Source organism: Ctenopharyngodon idella, chromosome 19 (assembly GCF_019924925.1).
Source record: "Ctenopharyngodon idella isolate HZGC_01 chromosome 19, HZGC01, whole genome shotgun sequence".
Taxonomy (NCBI): domain Eukaryota; kingdom Metazoa; phylum Chordata; class Actinopteri; order Cypriniformes; family Xenocyprididae; genus Ctenopharyngodon; species Ctenopharyngodon idella.
This window is the reverse complement of record NC_067238.1, coordinates 19595406-19614846: the sequence shown is the minus strand read 5'-3', so window position 1 is coordinate 19614846 and position 19441 is coordinate 19595406. Positions and strand designations below refer to the sequence as shown.

Sequence of the window (19441 nt, the reverse complement as noted above, 5' to 3'; positions counted from 1 at the left end):
TATTATATTATATGTTATATTAGACAGCAACTTGTCCTTTGAAAATCATATTTCATATGTTACAAAAACAACCTTCTTCCACCTCAGAAACATTGCTAAGATACGGAATATGTTATCTGTTTCTGATGCAGAAAAGTTAGTTCATGCTTTCATGACGTCTAGACTAGATTACTGTAATGCATTACTAGCTGGTTGTCCTGCTTCCTCAATAAACAAGCTACAATTGGTACAAAATGCAGCTGCTAGAGTTCTTACCAGGTCAAGAAAATATGATCATATAACACCAATTTTATCATCTCTACACTGGTTACCTATTAAGTTCCGTATCGATTATAAAGTACTGCTACTGACCTATAAGGCTCTAAATGGTTTAGCTCCTGTGTACTTAACAGATCTTCAATCGCCCTACAATCCTTCACGCTCTTTAAGATCACAAAACTCTGGACTTCTGGTTGTACCTAGGATAGCTAAGTCCTCTAAAGGAGGGAGAGCGTTTTCACATTTGGCTCCTAAACTCTGGAATAGCCTTCCTGATAATGTTCGGGGCTCAGACTCGCTCACCCAGTTTAAATCTAGATTAAAGACACATCTCTTCAGCCAAGCATTCACATAATCCATCTCATATCAGATCAATTGCACATGACTATCTTTGCTTAATGTTATGAACAGCAGCTACACTAATTATTCTCCATTTGCTTTTCTGTTTTATCTCGGGACGCCCGTCCTGAGGTGACTAGAGAGTACATCAGCTTCAGTTTGGATCCAGGCTCTTATGAAGACTTCAGATGATCAACACCTGTGAAGAGACAGCACAAGCTGCTTTGAAACAATATGTATTGTGAAAAGCGCTATACAAATAAATGTGAATTGAATTGAATTGTATAATTGTACTACCTGACTGCTGCAGATTCATTTCAGCGTTGATAGTGTTGACATAGAAACGCATAAATCCGAGTCTGAGGACATGAACAGCTCCAGGTAGAACATCACGGATTGCCATCTCGTAATTACGGTTATGACATGGTGTGAACACAGCATAAGCTGGTCGTTTTGGTTCAGGAGGAACTGTAAAAGGCAGCTGCTGTTTATTTGTGGCTCTCTGCGACTGACGTCTGTCTACAACTCTCAATACAGAACGTGATGATGACGTGTGATGTCTGCGCCAGCAGGTGCGCGGAGGAATGGAAATACATACGCCGACAGCCAGGTAAGACATCATATGATCACATTCGGACCGAGACTTCCACAGAAGATACGTGTACATGTTGTAGTTTTAGTTTCTGTAACTATCATAACCCTGATGTGTTGACACTATATGATATGAAGACATCAGAATGAGCACCAGACTGTGTGATCTGAATTAATCTGCTGTATTTCCATCTTCAGCAGGGCAGGAGGCGCTAGAGCTCTGCTGCTGTTATAGTCACATCATTTACAAGTCTAGTTACTGTCAAGAATACATAGAAATGAATCGGGGATCATTATTTATTTACAGATACAGCTTCACAGTAATAAACAGAAAAATATCAGAATCAATGATGCAAACTTCATCAAATATGAGACAAATTCAGATTCTGCTGTAAAGCAGCTCTACAGAAGAGTCATTATTCAGATCAGTAATTAATTGATAACAGCTTTAATATTTATGTCTTTTAAGTGCAGTTTAACTACAGAAACGAGGTGAAACGACCTCACGATAGTTTGCAGTTTTCGTAAGGAAATTACTTCATTTATTCAGCCATATGAAATTCATTAGAAGTTCTTTGACAGTCTGTAGATATGCCTTCAGTGTGGCTTTTTTTCTCCAGTGGTTTCAGAACAATCACTATCATCACTCGTGATATTCATGAGCATCACCTCTCTGGTATTCTGATGAGTGGGTTTTTCTCGATGTGATTGATTCAGGGCAGGGCGGGTGCGAGTCTATATGTGAGTATATAAGTCGCGCGCACCGCGCTCATTAATGAATCCGGCAGGCAGCGCGCGCAGGATGGTGAGTGACGGATTTGATCAATTCAGTTAATTTATATTGCGATTTTCACAAGACATATAGTTTCAAATCATCTTTACAGAAAATGCTTGTTTCAGTAGTGTTGCAATTCAGGAACTATGCTGCGATCAGTCCCGTCCATCATTAATAGGGTGACCTCCTGCTATAGATCTGTTGCAGGACAGTAGGCCTATATGTGATTTTTCGGGACACGTGTGAGACATATAAGTTTTCTGCTATTATGTTATGTAAATATTGATTTACATTCGTTGGCAAACTTTTCATATGCGCAGATTAATGTTTCTGCCCACACTATTATGCTGCGCTTCCGGCAACATCCAGGAGGACAAACTTTGAGCGCGCACATGTAATATCTGAGAGAGAGAGAGAGAGAGAGAGAGAGAGAGTCCAGTTTTGTCCGAGAAGGGAATCCACCTGTGAGTGGAGAGATTCCAGCTCGCGCATTTGATGCGCTCTCGCGTTGCAATAATGCGCTCTCGACATTTGTCATTATAATAACGCTATAGAATGAACTATACACGTGAGAAGACAGTCGTGTCTGAAAGTTGCAACCAATTTTTTTATTGGTTAAAAAATAAATGTAGAATATCTCGTGTTTTTCCGCAGGTGCTCGGAATGAACACAGATGCGGTCCGGCAGCGCGTTTCAGGGGCGGCGCGTCTGTGCAGCGATCGCGATCGTTTTCGCACCGAGTCTTTCGCCTGTTTTAATCCGTTTGCGGTGCGTGTGTGTTGCAGGAGCAGCACGCGCTATTCTGCTTTCACACATTCCGCGTCTGCAGTGCGCAACTGATCCATGGCTGTATGTCACAAACACATTTACTTATTTCAAATCCAAAAGTTGTTGCTGAACATGGCTTGTCAGCAGCATTGCGATTCTCTTTGTACATAGGCTCTTTCATAGATGTCACGTTTAAACGCACTACATTTAAATAAAGTTTTATTCAATTAATTACTTTATATTTATATAAAAACAACTTTATATAAAGTAACACTTTAGATTTGTATACTACGTTCCTCACGCAAGTGGTAAAACATATAGGCTATGTGTTAAAATCACAAACACTTTAAACTTACAATAGACCAAAACAGATATCTTTTCTTTCGTTTTTAAATCTTCATTCATGAGATCCTGTGTAAATAACTCAGGATTCCTGAGTCAGGAATGCACTGTCTGACCGCATCCGCGTGCAGTCAAGTCATCTTCATTTATATGGCGCTTTTTACAATACAGATTGTTTCAAAGCAGCTTCACATTGATATTAGGAAAATTAATGGACAGATTGTTTTGGCTTTACAGCAGCTCTAGGGAAAAGTTATTATAAAAGTTTTTGATTGAATCACTTCCGTTGTAAAAATCGTTAATTATTACTTAGGGGCCGCTTAAACGACACCTTTTAACTGAAAACAGAAGACTTTTAATGCGTTCTTGCCGTTCATTTACATGTTTAGTCTATAGGTATGCGCGTTTGAGTGTGTAGCCTATGTGTGCAGACGCTTAGTCTTTTTTTTTAAAAAGTGATATTTGCCAAATTACTTGTCTGGTCCGCATAATACAGAATAATTAGTCGTTTCTACGGATCCATGGGAACTGGAATCATTTTGATAATGTTTTATCCATACATAGGGAAAGGACAGAGAAATGAGCCTTCGCATTAGTTGACATGTCAGGGCAGCGTTATCATCATGTCTAGATGCAGGTCCTTCATCTCATCTGGATACGGCCTGGATCTGGCAGACTGTGGCAAACCTCGGGATAAACATAGAGAGACTAATATTAGCATAGACGTCATTCTTCTTATGATGTAACGAGTACATCAGGTGTTATGGGAAGTGTTCCCGGTTCCAGCTGACCTAATCTATGCAGTAACAATTTACATGATTTGAATTAAGTAGATAATGTGTTATGTGTATGCCAGGTTAAAGAGATGCGTTTTTAGTCTAGATTTAAACTGACAGAGTGTGTCTGCTTCCCGAACAATGCTAGGAAGATTGTTCCAGAGTTTAGGTGCCAAATAGGAGAAGGATCTACCGCCTGGGGTTGATTTTGATATTCTAGGTATTATCAGCTGGCCTGAATTCTGAGATCGCAATAGACGTGAAGGACTATAATGAATTAGGAGCTCGCTCAGGTACTGGGGAGCTAAACCATTTAGTGCTTTGTAAGTAATTAGCAAGATTTTAAAATCTATACGATGTTTAACAGGAAGCCAATGCAGTGTTGACAGAACTGGGCTAATATGGTCATACTTCCTGGTTCTAGTAAGAACTCTAGCTGCTGCATTTTGTACGAGCTGTAGTTTATTTATCAGGCGAGCAGAACAACCACCCAGTAGAGCGTTACAGTAATCTAGCCTTGAGGTCATGAACGCATGAACTAACTGTTCTGCATTTTTCATTGAGAGCATATGTCGTAGTTTAGATATATTTTTAAGATGGAAGAATGTGGTTTTACAGATGCTAGAAACATGGCCTTCAAATGAAAGATTGGTATCAAAAAGCACACCCAGGTTCCTAACTGACGACGAAGACTTAACAGAGCAGCCATCAAGTGTTAGACAGTATTCTAGGTTATTACGTGGAGAAGTTTTTGGTCCAAAAATTAAAATCTCTGTTTTTTTCTGAATTTAGTAGTAGGAAATTGCTAGTGATCCAATTTTTTATATCAGCTATGCATTCTGTTAATTTTGTGAATTGGTAAGTTTCGTCGGGGCGTGAAGAAATATAGAGCTGAGTATCATCAGCGTAACAGTGAAAACTAACGCCATGCTTCCTAATGATATCTCCCAAGGGTAGCATGTACAGAGTGAACAGCAACGGTCCTAGTACTGAGCCTTGTGGTACTCCATATTGAACTTGTGATCTATATGACATCTCTTCGTTCACTACTACAAACTGATAACGTTCAGATAAGTATGATTTAAACCATGCCAATGCAATTCCACTAATGCCAACATAATTTTTGAGTCTATTTAAAAGAATGTTTTGATCGATAGAATGTTGTGATTGTGCTGGAAAAGAGAGAGTCAATATTTCTGTTGTAACATCAAGTTCTTCTAAGCTATCTGGTATGCTAATGAGAGGAAACTGATCAGGAAGATTATTTATAAAGCGAATTTCTTAACAAAACAATAATAACACTCTCTATTGTTTATAATTCACTGCAATTTATGTTACATGAACCATGTTTACATAACAGTACAAAATTATTCAGAAGTTTTTCCCTTTTGAATGGTTGATAATGAAATTGAAAGACTAATGCTTGGTGTTCAGTTTTATCTGATTGCTTTGATAGTATTTGATTTTTTTTAGATTCAGTATATATTTCATTACAATATTACTGTAGAAATACAGCATATTTCTGTCTTGTTTTGTATTATGTTGTTGTTTTGAACTTGTAAGCTTGTGCAAATTGGCCTGTAGGTACACTGAGTTTTGGTGTTTGTTGTGTCAAAGTGAGAAAAGAATTAATGTAATTTGAAAGATGTCGTCATTGAATGCATTTTGTGCCAAAGCAATGATAAATGATCCACAGTTTATCCCACATAGATTTATGTTGTGCTCACTGTCTGAAGAGTTTTGAAAAAGAGACCCAAGTATTGTATTTTAAATAAAACGGATTTTTAAAAAAATAAGATATTTAACATTTTCAGCTTGTTGTTTTATCAGAGTCGCTGATTCATTATCACACATTCATGTTTGATGACTAAACATTAAAGGATTTGCCAATAGATGTGAAATAATGACTGTAGTAAAATCAGTGAGTCAGTCTTCCTCGTTTGTTATGGATTCCACAAACGTGTTTGAGCGATTAGTCATGAAACATGAGAGATGAGGGAGGCGACGAGAACGAAAGTGAATCAAAAAGTATTTATAAACAAAACTTACTTAAGCACCACTGTGGGAAAGTAAATAAAAAACATAATTAACATAAAATAATAGACACGTTCCAACGTAACAACCAGGCCTGCAGAACATAAAATCCCTAATAAACTAAACTAATACATAAAGCAAACAAGTAATCACAACAAAGCAACCCAAAATAACAGGAAACCAAAGAGGGTAACAGAAGAGGCCAAATCAGAGACCCAAAAACCCTTCTGTCATTCTCTGCAGGTGTTTCACATGATGATTACCTCCAAAGTCCCGCCTCACTGCCGACTAAAGGCAGGTGCAAAATGTGCAATTTTGGCCACGATTTGGTTGTTTGAGACAAATTTTGAGAATCCTAAAAGATTCCTATAATCCTAGGCTAAAATCTGTAGTCTTTGATCGCTAGTTTGACATGTTCACAGACAGCCGATTAATGACCGTTGCGATCAAATTTTTCCTCCGACGAAATTCTGGTAGTGTGAGAAGATTTGGCGCACAGTCCTGCAGTGTGATCTCTCCTACAACAAACGTCAAATTGTCTTCGTTTTTCAAGACAAGCCGTGATCAAAATTAACGCTAGAGATGTCTTTGTTAGCCACCATTTCAGTCCCGTGTGTAATGCAGCTCACAGTCACCGAACGTAAAACTCCAGACAAGTTTTCATGTGCACGTCTGTTTTTAACATGTCTTGACTGTTGTACAGTCTGACATAAATGACAGCTGAGATCCCACAGCGTGACATGAGGATCAGGATCGTACAGTCTGACAAGCAACAATCGTAAAGGACTGTTATAAATCGCACAGTGTGCACCCGCTTTAGGTAGTATGGGCCCAGAGGCATGTCACAGATGTGTGTTACAGTAACAAGAACACAGACTGACGGCAGACGAGCAGAAGACTGAAAACAATACCAGACCTTCCCACATGAACAACATGACCTAATAAACCTGTCACACTCGATCTCCTCCAGTCCTTCTGACAGTTTAGACTCTTTTATCAAGTAAAAATCGTGTTACAGTTTTTTTTCAATTGCTAACATACTTTTGTCCAATCTGTAGTCACATTCTCAAAACTCTAAACACATTTAGCAGAATATCCGTCTGTTGTGGCCATACCATTAACACAATTCATGTCATTTTCACTCAAAATGCAGTCAATTAACACGTTTCTAAAATGGTTACATTTTCTTTTCATATAAGCTTACCCCGTACCAAAATCATGGATCTTTCTCATCTTATTTGCAAATGCTTAAACACAGCAAGTCAGAAATGAAGACCTAATGTTCCAATCTTTAAATATAGGATAAAACTGAATTTTAAAAACTACGGATTTCATATAGAACTGAAGCAGGACAAGTAATGCAGTTTTCATAATGCCATCAACTGTTAGTATTTTGACAGTCATTGCGCTTTGACTATATGTTCATGTTGGATAGAAAACTAGTGCTAGAGTTTTGACAGAACGACTCTATTTTGAATCAGGTTTGCTGTGTTTTGATAGAGTTAGTATATGTTGAAAAAGGTTTTTAGCATTTTGAAATGTAGAGTTTGTGCTTATTTAACAAAATATGGTTTTGGGCAGAAAATTAACTATTTGGCTAATTGTGTGATGTAGGTGTGTTGCTTTGTCAAGAGTTTAGAAAAAGTACTTTAAGTATTGGTAAACGCTTGTTAGCAATTGAAAAAATCTGTAATTAGGTTAATTATCTGAACATGCTCCTGCTGAACTTTGTTAATAAAACATCATGTTTTATGTTTGCAGTTTTATGTATTTATTATGACAGACAGACAGACACACACACAGAGAGAGAGAGAGAGAGAGAGGACAGATAAAGCTCCTGTATGCATGTTATTGAGTCACACCCACTTCACTCCTTTCTCTCTTTTTCATTTCGGTTTTCCCTCCACAGTTCTGAAGTTCTTGGTAGAGTTGGAGTTCTCGATGGCTCACAAACGGAGGATCAGAAGCTACGTTCTAATGTGTACATGTAAGTGATGTTCTTTCTTCTGTAATTAGAAGAAAGAAAAACTTTAAACTTGGTCTCGTTAATTCATTCAGAAGTGAAAGTAAATTTCCCTAAAGCTATTGTTCATGTTGGCATTCTGGGATGTTTTCTTTTAAAAATTAAAATATCTTCCAAAAGAATCTGAACACCTGCACTCATGGAGTCTGACAGCTGTTATAAGTGTCTTTGTCAGTGATGGTGTCATCTGAGATGATGCAGATGTGCAGGTGTTGAACGTGTTAAGCTGGATTTATACCTTAGTCTGGCTCCGCACCACGAGCCTCCGCTGACTGCGCACGCGCCTCCCCAAACAGACGAGAAGTTCATACTTTGAAACGACAGGGATGACTCAGAGACATGAGAAGAAGAAAGGTACATGTGACGATGTTTATTCTAGTTTACACTTAACCAAAACCACACTGCAAAAAGAATCGTGTAAAACCCAGTAAACCTTGAGATTATTACTTGTGACATTAGAACAAAATATATGGATATGAGAACAGGTATACAACTAAATGAACAATCTCTTAAATATTTTCTAATTTCACTAAACATTTTCATTTAGTTTCATGAACATTTTTATTAAACATGGACCATTATTTTCATTAAAGGGGATTATTTCTGGTATTGCCACGATGACATCGCTTTTGTCGTGCGCACCCAAGCGAACACCCGAGCGATGCGTCCACAACATATTTTGTTCTAATGTCGCAAGTAATAATCTCTAAAGTTTTACACAATTCTTTTTGCAGTGTGGTTTTGGTGAAGTGTAAACTAGAATAAACATCGTCACATGTACCTTTCTTCTTCTCACCGCTGATCAAGAGAACAATTTCTCTGAGTCGCCCCCTGTCGTTTCAAAGAACAGAACAACAGCGAGCACGTCGAGTATAAACGTCTCGTCCGTTTGGGGAGGTGCGTGCGCAGTCAGCAGAGGCTCGCGGAGCAGAGCCAGGCGAAAGTATAAATCCAGCTTAAATCAGCCTTTAGCGTGTTTGAGCTCCAGCTGTAGATCATGCGCAGACCGTTGTGATCTGGTTCCTGTAGGTCTGCTGGCGCTGCCGTCCGGACGGGACGCTCTCACCTGCTGCAGAAGAGATTTCAGCAACGGATCAACTTCCTGTCAGCTGAGTGACGCTCCAGATCCCACCTGTGACACAGAATGGATTGCTGACGTGAGTCTGAGCGTCACACATGGAGGACACATGAGATATAAAATGACATGAAATAACATAATTATGAGATAAAAAGTCAAAATGATGACACACTAAGTCAGTTATGAGATAAAGTTGAAAGTGTGACAAAAAGAGTGTATGAAGAGTTTGGTTCCAAAACGCTAAAAACAAATTTTGATTAATTTGAGTAAAAAGGTGTTTTCTTTACCAAGAAAGTGGCAAGATGAAAACCACTATTTTCTGTTTCAAACTTTCACATAGCATCTTTTGGTTATAAAAACATTAAATCTACATTTTGATTTTAAAAGGTTTATTATAAAAACAGATTATTTTTTTCCCCAAAATGCAATAAATCCATGACACGTTTTTTTTTTTCAAAATACAATTAATCCATCAATATAAAAGTTATTTTTCATATTGAAAATACACAACAAAGTAAAAGTTGATTCACATATATGACAGCCTCTGAACTTTGTCAATACTAATCTTATATACAGGCATTTTACTAAAAATACATTCAGTCGTCGCTCCCAAAATGAATTCAACGGGTCATCTTGTTAATGTTATAAATTAATTATGTCTCCATTTGTCATTACCGATTAAAAAGTATCTGGCGCCGCCGCACGGTTAAAATAAAAATTTACCGAGTACATTGGCATTAAAAACGGCTTTTAAAAACTGTCCATGATTCAGTTTTGGGGAGCGTGACAGAAGTTTGATGCTGTCGTGGAACAAGCAACAGCCGGCATTTTTCCTCCTCCCGACTCGAGTGCCTCATCTTCTTAATCTCCCCACGTAAATGATTACATTTCGATGACTTGCGTTTCTTCCCCACCGCAGAAACCACCACAAGTTCATCAATACCGTCAAAATTATTCATTTTTCTGGAAAACTAGGATGCCGGGTGTATTCAGAGCGCCGCCATTACTGTTTACAGTGTGTGGAATGGTGCGCTGTGATTGGTTGAGCGGATATATCGCATTCTGCAGAGAAAGGAAGAGTGGCGTTTGTCGCGTTTTGGAAAGAAAGGGAGAAAACATGACAGAATAACACGACGGATATCGCATTTTGCGTAAAATTAATAAATGACTTTTCAATACTGACCAGATACAATACTGATTTTGGCGGAAACTCAATTTTTTTGAAAATGGCGTTTATCGCGTTTTGGAACCAAACTCTTCAAATTATAACAAAAGTAAATTAAAAATGACTCTAAACTCTTTTTTTCTCCATGTCACAATTTCAACTTTTTATGTTTACTTTAAATGTTTAAATGATAGTGTACATCATTAGCATAAAATATCATATGGGCATTTAATTAGATTAATAAGATGTTGTTATTACACATAAATATTAAAATCTTTAAACAATTAAAAATCAAATATCTGATGTGATTATTGTCCAGATAAAGCAGTATTTTCTGTTCCATCAGATCTCTGTCCGTCTTCAGATGAACTCGCCGGTGAGAAAGTGTTCGAATTATGAAACAATAATATCAGAACACTTCATTCACACTTAAACATGTCATTTATTATGAAGAAAGATGCAGCAAGACACTTTACAATCAAAACAATATTTGTGAGCTATGAAATGATAAAACTATAGATTACAGTCAGTAATTATTTTCTGTGTTTTTCAGCAGAATCGCAGCACACTAATAACGCTGTAAACAAGAGCACTAATGACAGCGTCTTCATCCTCCTGTCCATCATCATCATCTTCACTGTATAGTTGATACACACATTTCAAAGTCAGATCAAAGTCTTTCTGCAAGATGTTGATGCTTCAAAATAAAACATGTACATTTATTCTTATCTGTGTGTTACCATTTACTTTTGAGTTATTGTTAGGTTTATTGTTTATTCTTACCTGTTTGGCACTTTTTTAAGTTATTTAAATTTGATGTTTTTTGTTAGAATTAATGATTACTCTGTCTCAATTCAATTAAATTCAATTCACATTTATTTGTATAGCGCTTTTCACAATACATATCGTTTCAAAGCAGCTTTACAGAGAATGCATGTCAACATTACAATTTAGAGAATGCAGTTAGCTAATGTAATAATTTAGGCAATTAATTTACAATCACTGTTAGCAATTTAATTGAAGGTAGAAGCAAAGAGCTTCTGGAAAAATGAATTACATATTAACAATAATTAGGATATATAGAAATTTGGGAATGTGCGTGTTGATCCAGATGTTGCATCTTCTGAAGTCCTCGCAGGAGTTGTGCCGTCTCTTCACAGGTGTTGATCATCTGAGGTCTTCTTAAGAGGCTGGATCCAAACTGAAACTGATGTACTCTCTAGTCACCTCAGGACGGGCGTCCCGAGATAAAACGGAAAAGCAAATGGAGAATAATTAGCATAGCTGCTGTTCATAACATTAAGCAAAGATAGTCATGTGCAATTGATCTGATATGAGATGGATTATGTGAATGCTTGGCTGAAGAGATGTGTCTTTAATCTAGATTTAAACTGGGTGAGCGAGTCTGAGCCCCGAACATTATCAGGAAGGCTATTCCAGAGTTTAGGAGCCAAATGTGAAAACGCTCTCCCTCCTTTAGAGGACTTAGATATCCTAGGTACAACCAGAAGTCCAGAGTTTTGTGATCTTAAAGAGCGTGAAGGATTGTAGGGCGATAAAAGATCGGTTAAGTACACAGGAGCTAAACCACTTAGAGCCTTATAGGTCATTAGCAGTACTTTATAATCGATACGGAACTTAATAGGTAACCAGTGAAGAGATGATAAAACTGGTGTTATATGATCATATTTTCTTGACCTGGTAAGAACTCTAGCAGCTGCATTTTGTACCAATTGTAGCTTGTTTATTGAGGAAGCAGGGCAACCAGCTAGTAATGCATTACAGTAATCTAGTCTAGACGTCATGAAAGCATGAACTAACTTTTCTGCATCAGAAACAGATAACATATTCCGTATCTTAGCAATGTTTCTGAGGTGGAAGAAGGCTGTTTTTGTAACATATGAAATATGTTAATAGATGGTGTTTTTTTGCAAGAAGTCTGTAATTTGCCTGTACATTTGGATCTAATTGTGGTTTCTTAATGAGAGGCTTAATAACTGCTAACTTGAACGGTCTTGGAACATGACCTAGAGATAAAGATGAGTTGATAATATTGAGAAGAGGCTCTTCTGCTACAGGTAACAACTCTTTCAGTAGTTTAGTGGGTATTGGCTCTAATAAACATGTTGTTGGTTTAGACGCAGTGATAAGTTTATTTAGCTCTTCCTGTCCTATAGTTGTAAAGCACTGAAACTGTTCTTAAGGGGTGATAATTGAGGCTGAATCATAAAACTCTGTCAAAGGTTGTACATTTACAACCGTATTTCTGATGCTTTCGATTTTTTCAGTGAAAAAATTCATAAAGTCATTGTTTTGGTTATTTTCTATGAGTTTGCGGAGATGCTCGGCCCTGGCTGCTTTTAGAGTCTTTCTATAACGGGACGAGCTGTCTTTCCACGCGATTCTAAAGACCTCTAAACGAGTTTGTCTCCATTTGCGTTCTAGATTACGAGTTTCTCTCTTGATAGCGTAAGTATTACTGTTGTACCATGGTGCAGTATTTTTCTCTCTAACCTTTTTTAATCTCATCGGTGCAACAGTATCTAATGTACTAGTGAAAGTGGTGCACATACTGCTAGTCATGTTCTCGAGATCATTTGTGTGTTTGGGTACAATGAGCAGGTGAGACAGATCAGGCAGTTTATTTGTGAATTTATCTTTAGTTGTCGGAAGAATTGTTCTACCTAGTCGATATCATGGCGCAATTTGACAAATATCAGCAGTATGCAGTACGCATGTTACAAGGTAGTGATCAGTGATATCATCACTTTGTGGTAGAATTTCTATATCAGTAGGACTGATTCCATGTGATATAATTAAATCTAGTGTATGATTAAAATGATGAGTGGGTCCAGTGACATTTTGTTTGACCCCAAATGAGTTTAGTAAATCTGTAAAAAAATGTGTCTCCTTCTTTGTCTTTTCCTGATAGCATGGTCAGATTTGTCTGTAAGCATATTTTGGCATCTTTGTATAGTCTCACCCAACACAAACGTTTTTTTTTTTTTTTAAAATTCTACAATTTTTATAAAATTTAAAACTTAAGAAGTTAAGTTTGTTAAACAATGGTTTATAGATTTCAGCCTGTATGCAGTCACTGAGTACTGCCATATAGTGGCTATTAATATATTTGCTATTTTTATATTTTTATACCATCATGTGTCACCAGATGTCACCAAAGTCAACAAATTTTTAGGTTTTGGCTGTCTGTACTTACTGAAATGTTTTTTTGTTGTTGTTGTTTTTTACTGGAGTAAAATAAATATTAAATATTACAAAAATAAGCATATTTTACATAAAAATATGGTACTTTTAGAGGTATATAAATTCAAAAATTCTAAAAAAAAAAATTCATTAATTGTTTTTATTTTATCTAACATAGTGATATGACATTTAAAAAAACAATTGGGGTTCACACCTGAAACCTTCATGCACAAATTTGTCCACGAAGGACCAATTAAGGGCTGCTATATGAAGAGTGCACGAGGGTCAACTGGGTAAGAAATGAGATTGAGATGATTGATAAAGTGACATTCACTGATGTAAAGCGTCTCATCTTGTCTCTCATTTCAGGGCCGTTTGAGTGTGTTTTGTGGTGAAGACTCCGATCAGATCTGCATCAATGCTTGACCAGCCTCAGTAATTCAGGAGTATCTTTGCTAAAGTTATGATAAACAGCACTGATATTAATAGAGTTCAGTAGCTTGTGCTCAAATATTCATCTGATGCTTTTCATTGCTTTCACTTTCTGAAAATATTAGATTATAAGAAATATTATCAACATACAATATTATATCATACATGAAACTATATATTTTTTAGATTATTATTAATCTATTTATAATAGGTTATTATTTCTTATTTATATTTAAATACTATATAAAATATATAGTATATTAATAATATGTTATATTATATTATATATAAACTTGTTATATATAGTTTTTACATTCGAGAAAAATGTCTTCAAGATCTTGATATCAATTTGAAGACAAATTGAATGTAAAAATTCAAACAGAAAAAAATAAATTGGTAATTTGTTTTCTCTCTTTTATCCTGGTGAAATCATCTGATCTATAAATCTTGTTTTCTCTGTTATTCTGTAGTTTAGTGTATTTCTCTGTTTAACGGCTGAAGCTGATTTCATCTGACATTAAAACTGTTTATGGCTTCAGATCGGTGTTGGTATCAAACACACACACACACACACACACACACACACACACACACACAAGCAGCACATCTGAGCCTCATGTGGGAGTTCATGAACTCTTCTCAACTCTTACATTCATGGGTGGAGTTGAGCCGAGGGAGATACAAGGGTTCGTGTCTATTAAAAGTGTAACAGCCAACTTGGATCACATGTGCCTTGATGTCACTGAATTTCGTTCAGAGTTGTGCGACAGTAAATCTGTTTGAGTAAACTGAATCCTACCTGTCGCAGAATTGTCTGTGACTTCTCTTATAAAACAGCATTTTTTTTCCACTGTAACTCTAACAATAGATCAATCCAAAATGATTAGCTGATGTGCTGTCAATTCATGAAATGAATTCATTAAATCTCCTCCATTGACATCCATTCATAAAAACGGCCTCATGGTCTCCTTCCCTGCATACCGCAGCTTTATGCTTTTTTGCTATGCTTGAAGGCTTGCCTTAAAGGATTAGTTCACTTCAGAATTCAAATTTCCTGATAATTTACTCACCCCCATGCCATCCAAGATGTTTATGTCTTTCTTTCAAAAAGAAATGAAGGTTTTTGAGGAAAACCTTCCAGGATTTTTCTCCATATAGTGCGATGCTCCACGCATTACGTAATCATGTTGGAAAGGTCACGCGTGATGTAGGCAGAAGTACCGCAGTAGAGCAAAAAACTCATTTTCTCCTCCAACTTCAAAATCGTCCGACATCGTTGTTTTACCTTTTTTTGTAAAGGGCGTTTGACTTAGTCTTTGACGTTCGCTTTGTAAACACTGGATCGGTACTTCCACCTACGTCACGCGTGACCTTTCCAACATGATTACGTAATGTGTGGAGCATCACAGAGCAGTGCAAGACGAGCATTTGTGGTTAAAAAGTACATAATGTTTATGTTTTTAGAAAATGTCCGATGGTTTCTCTAGATAAGACTCTTATTCCTCGTCTGGGATCATGTAGAGCTCTTTGAAGCTGCACCGAAACTGACATTTGGACCTTCAACCCGTTGAACCCCAGTGAAGTCCACTATATGGAGAAAAATCCTGGAATGTTTTCCTCACAATCCTTAATTTCTTTTCCACCGAAGAAAGAAAGACATCTTTGGATCATCATTGGACAACATCTTGGATGACATGAGGGTGAGTAAATTATCAGGAAATTTTAATTCAGAAGTGATCTAATCCTTTAAAGTGGCTGTGGAGTTGAGAGACTGGTTTATTTCCCAGATTCCTCAGTGTTAAAGGTAAGATCATCTGCCCTCTAATGGCGGATCTGAAAAAAGATCAGAGACTGAGATCTTGTGTCATGAGGAATCCAGTTTTCCTTGATCTTTAAAAAAAAAAAAACACTTCACAGCTCCACATTAGCATTATCACACAAATGAACTGTTATATTTCTACACAGCAGATCATATTTGCAGATAGCAAACAGTATATTGGCTTTATGTCAAATGTACTACGGTTCTGTTTTTTTTTTTTTTTTTTTTACAAAGTTAATACTTTTATTCATTTTAAATTGTTTAAATTGATCAAAAGTGCCAGTAAAGACATTTACAATGATCCAAAAGATTCTATTTCAAATAAATGCTGTTCTTTTGAACTTTCTATTTATCAAAGAATCCTGAAAAATAAAATGAAGCAGGAACTAGAGTCACTTTAATCAAGATCAGACATCAGCCTAATCTGAATCCCCGTACCTTCATAGTACGCATGAAGAACTTACTGATCATTGATGAAGTGCGTCCTGTAGATCTGCAGGTGTGTATACAGTATATTTACATTGGCAATGCTGGCATGATCCTTTGACCCACTAACCTGAATGAACAATACATGAACAATTAATGTTAAAGTAGTTATCACATGAGTAGTCTGCTGACTACCCTAACAGAATGTAAAAGAAAAAATATAAATAAATACTTTTTTGTAATATCCTTCTGCTATTTCATGCATAAAGCCACTAAATATCAATACAGTGCACAATTAAATATACACACAAATAAAAGAGTACAGCACATTTACATTGAAGGCTTTTTGCGGAGAGCATAATGATTCTTTTTCTCCCAAGGCAGGACCTGAGAAACAGATAAAAGTGACATTTTAATATCCAATCATTATTTGATCTGACTACAGATGTATAAAATAAATAACTAGGTGCATTTGCATGCACTAAATTAACACACATCTGTTAGAAGAAGAATTTAGCTGTATTATTTAATGTATTTGTTCATATTATTTACAGTGTGATGATGTAGTGAACATACCTTTGCACCGGTGAGGATCTGGTTGTCTGGTTAATGATCTTCACCCATGCACAGATGAAATGATGAGATGATTCTAGAGGTTCATATGTGTTTTGGTTCAGGTTGGTTTGAGAGCCAACAGTGAGTATTAAGTCATTCATAATATCATAACTCTTTATTGTTTGCCTACAGCTGCCTTAAAGTCCTTCGTTCACTTTGTTTACTAGTGTACTGGTGAGATGTGAGGTAACTGAATACTGAGGACAGTCTGACATCGATGTGGAAAAAGAACAGAATCTGAAGTTCAGAGGTCATATAACTGGATCACGAGATCAGAGGTCCTCAGATACATCCAGACCAACACCTCAGTTACTGACCACTCAATCTAGAAATGTTCAGAGACTCTAGTGAAGAATTGGTGAAAATAGAAATCCATAGATCAGATCAGATAGAGAGGAAAAATTGTTACAAAGTTTCTGCATCATAATCGTTATTTATTATTCTTTTATTTTATTTGACTTTATAGGGTTAGAGTATATATAACTTTCAATATTTTATCTGAAATTTTAATTAAGTTAAAAAACTATTTTTCTATGTTGTTTTATTGCTTTGGCAATACAAAATGTACTTTTGTCATGCCAATAAAGGTATTTGAATTGAACTGAATTGAAGCGAATGAGAGAGAGAGAGAGAGAGAGAGAGAGAAGGAGGTCCAACTGACAGGAACAATATGGATCTTTACAGGTTCTGACATGTGGGAAATCTGTTGCGTTTGCACTTTTACCGGAGTAAATATTTGCCTGTCTCTGGTCAACGTTCATTCTGCCTTCAGCTCTTCAAACAGCAGCAGTGAAGATCAGATGAATCCAGCAGAACGGATCAGAATTCATCCACATCAACAACAGATTCACAAGCTTCTGAACCCAACACAACGGATTACTAGTGTACTTGCTGTAAAACAGTATCTGAAAGAGTATACAGTAACAAACATCTCCAACAGTAGTATTACACAGTGTCATTACCTCATCACTTCACAAGTTTAATGTAGAACTTCCATTTATCATCTCGGAAATAAATTTAGTAATTTTAATCCAATTTAGTGTAAAATGCCGTCAGTTTTGTCAGTTTGATCAAATAATGAGACACAGTGTGATCAGGTTATATACAGTGAAAGTAGTAAGCCATCTGGGTATTTCAAATATATGGCAGAAACTGCAAATGTATTAGTATGTTTTTACGTCTTAACGCTGGTTCCTGCGTCAGCATCACACGCACGCGTCTTGCTGATCACAGGACCAGCTTTAGCCAATACTGAGCCGGCGTTCGGACGTAAACACGGAAGGTCTGCAATGTGGGGAAGGGAAGAGATTGTTGAATAAAGTTGTTATTTTTGTTTTGTTTTTGCGCACAAAAATTATTCTCGTCTCTTCATAACATTAAGGTTGAACCACTGCAGTCACATGACTGTTTTAACGATGTCTTTAGTACCTTTCTGGACCTTGATTATATTGCTGTCTATGGGCGAGTCATATACCGCTCAGATTTCATCAAAAATATCTTAATTTGTGTTCTGAAGATGAACTAAGGTCTTACGGGTGTGGAACGGCATGAGGGAGAGGAATTAATGACAGAATTTACATAACGCATATTGAGTATCGCATTATTTAATAAGTTATCACATATCGCATTTTTCTTCAATATCGTGCAGCTCTAAAGTATTAATACGCTATTACAAACATGAAGTGCATCCCAATTTGCGTACTTACGCACTATTCTTTGACGTTTTCTAGTATATATAGTGTGAGTAGTGTGTTCACTCAAAATTTCACATAGAAAAAGTACACTTTAAATGATGCACTTAATTAATGGAAAAAACGAAGTGTGCAATTTTGGACACTTCATGCACTCAACTGTAGTAGTGGAGGGGGCGGGGCTAATAGACTGAACAGAATGACAAAATAACTTAAATTCATACACTACACGGTTGAGTACATAGTGTATATAGTACGTCATTTGGGACACAATCCAGGCTCTGCCAGTGGAGGGTGGGGTTTTATTTTATTTTATTATCTTTTTGTCTACTGTTTATAATTCTATTATTGTTGTTAAATTCTTTTTTGAGTTCTAACATTTGCTTATAAACAATCAGAGATGATCAGATGAGGAAACAGCGCTCTCTCGTCCCGTCCCATCCTGAGACACTGTCTCCCGGTTAACCCTGTACACACACTTAACCCACGCTGCTGACAATTACCAGGAGGATCACTGCCAGTAAACCAGTGGCTCTCATCCAGGGCCCCGGGGCTATTATTAAATCTTTAAAAGGGCCTTATGATGACTTAAAATGACAACAAGCTATAAAATCAGCTAAAACAACTAAAAATCAACAGTTTCCCTCTTTTTGTCTACTGTTTATAATTCTATTGTTGTTGTTAAATTCTTTTTTTTAGTTCTAACATTTACTTATATACGTTAAATTAAAAAAAAAAAAAAAAAAAAAAAAAACAGTGGTGGGCGGGATGATGTTGAAATCGTCCAATCAGAGGCTGTCAGCTTCAAAACAATCTCACCTGTCAATCATCAGTGTGTGCGGGAACACGCCTGAGGACAGTTAAAACACACACCTGTTTCATCTTTATTGCGCTACAAGATGGATGAACAGTTTTCCAAGAAAACCTCTGCATGTTGGAGCTCCTTCTGCTTTCCTGATGAGTTTTTCTGGGAATCGCTGGCATGTCAGAGCAGCTCTGTGGAGTCATTTACCCGAAACTCTCTGATTAACCCGCCTTTAATCGGCAAAATTGCATAATTCATTATTTAAGCTAATTAAAAAGAGTAATAATGTCAGTTCTCACA

At 36.7% G+C, this 19441-nt stretch overlaps 2 long non-coding RNA genes across 3 annotated transcripts; one reads left to right on the top strand and one right to left on the bottom strand.

Annotated features, from left to right (window-relative positions):
• Positions 1-956: 956 nt before the first annotated feature.
• On the top strand, positions 957-10865 carry LOC127500924 (uncharacterized). Of its 2 annotated transcripts, XR_007926470.1 has the most exons (6): positions 957-1207; positions 1809-1993; positions 7793-7870; positions 8936-9063; positions 10496-10525; positions 10703-10865. It is a non-coding gene; the product is annotated as an uncharacterized LOC127500924 (long non-coding RNA). The 2 variants fall into 2 exon arrangements; XR_007926469.1 differs by lacking the exons at positions 957-1207; positions 1809-1993 and having other exon boundaries at positions 3185-7870.
• A 142-nt stretch (positions 10866-11007) lies between these two features.
• Positions 11008-19099, bottom strand: LOC127500923 (uncharacterized). Its single transcript, XR_007926468.1, has 3 exons — positions 16607-19099; positions 16365-16417; positions 11008-16160 (listed from the first exon to the last, which is right to left on the bottom strand). It is a non-coding gene; the product is annotated as an uncharacterized LOC127500923 (long non-coding RNA).
• Positions 19100-19441: the final 342 nt, after the last annotated feature.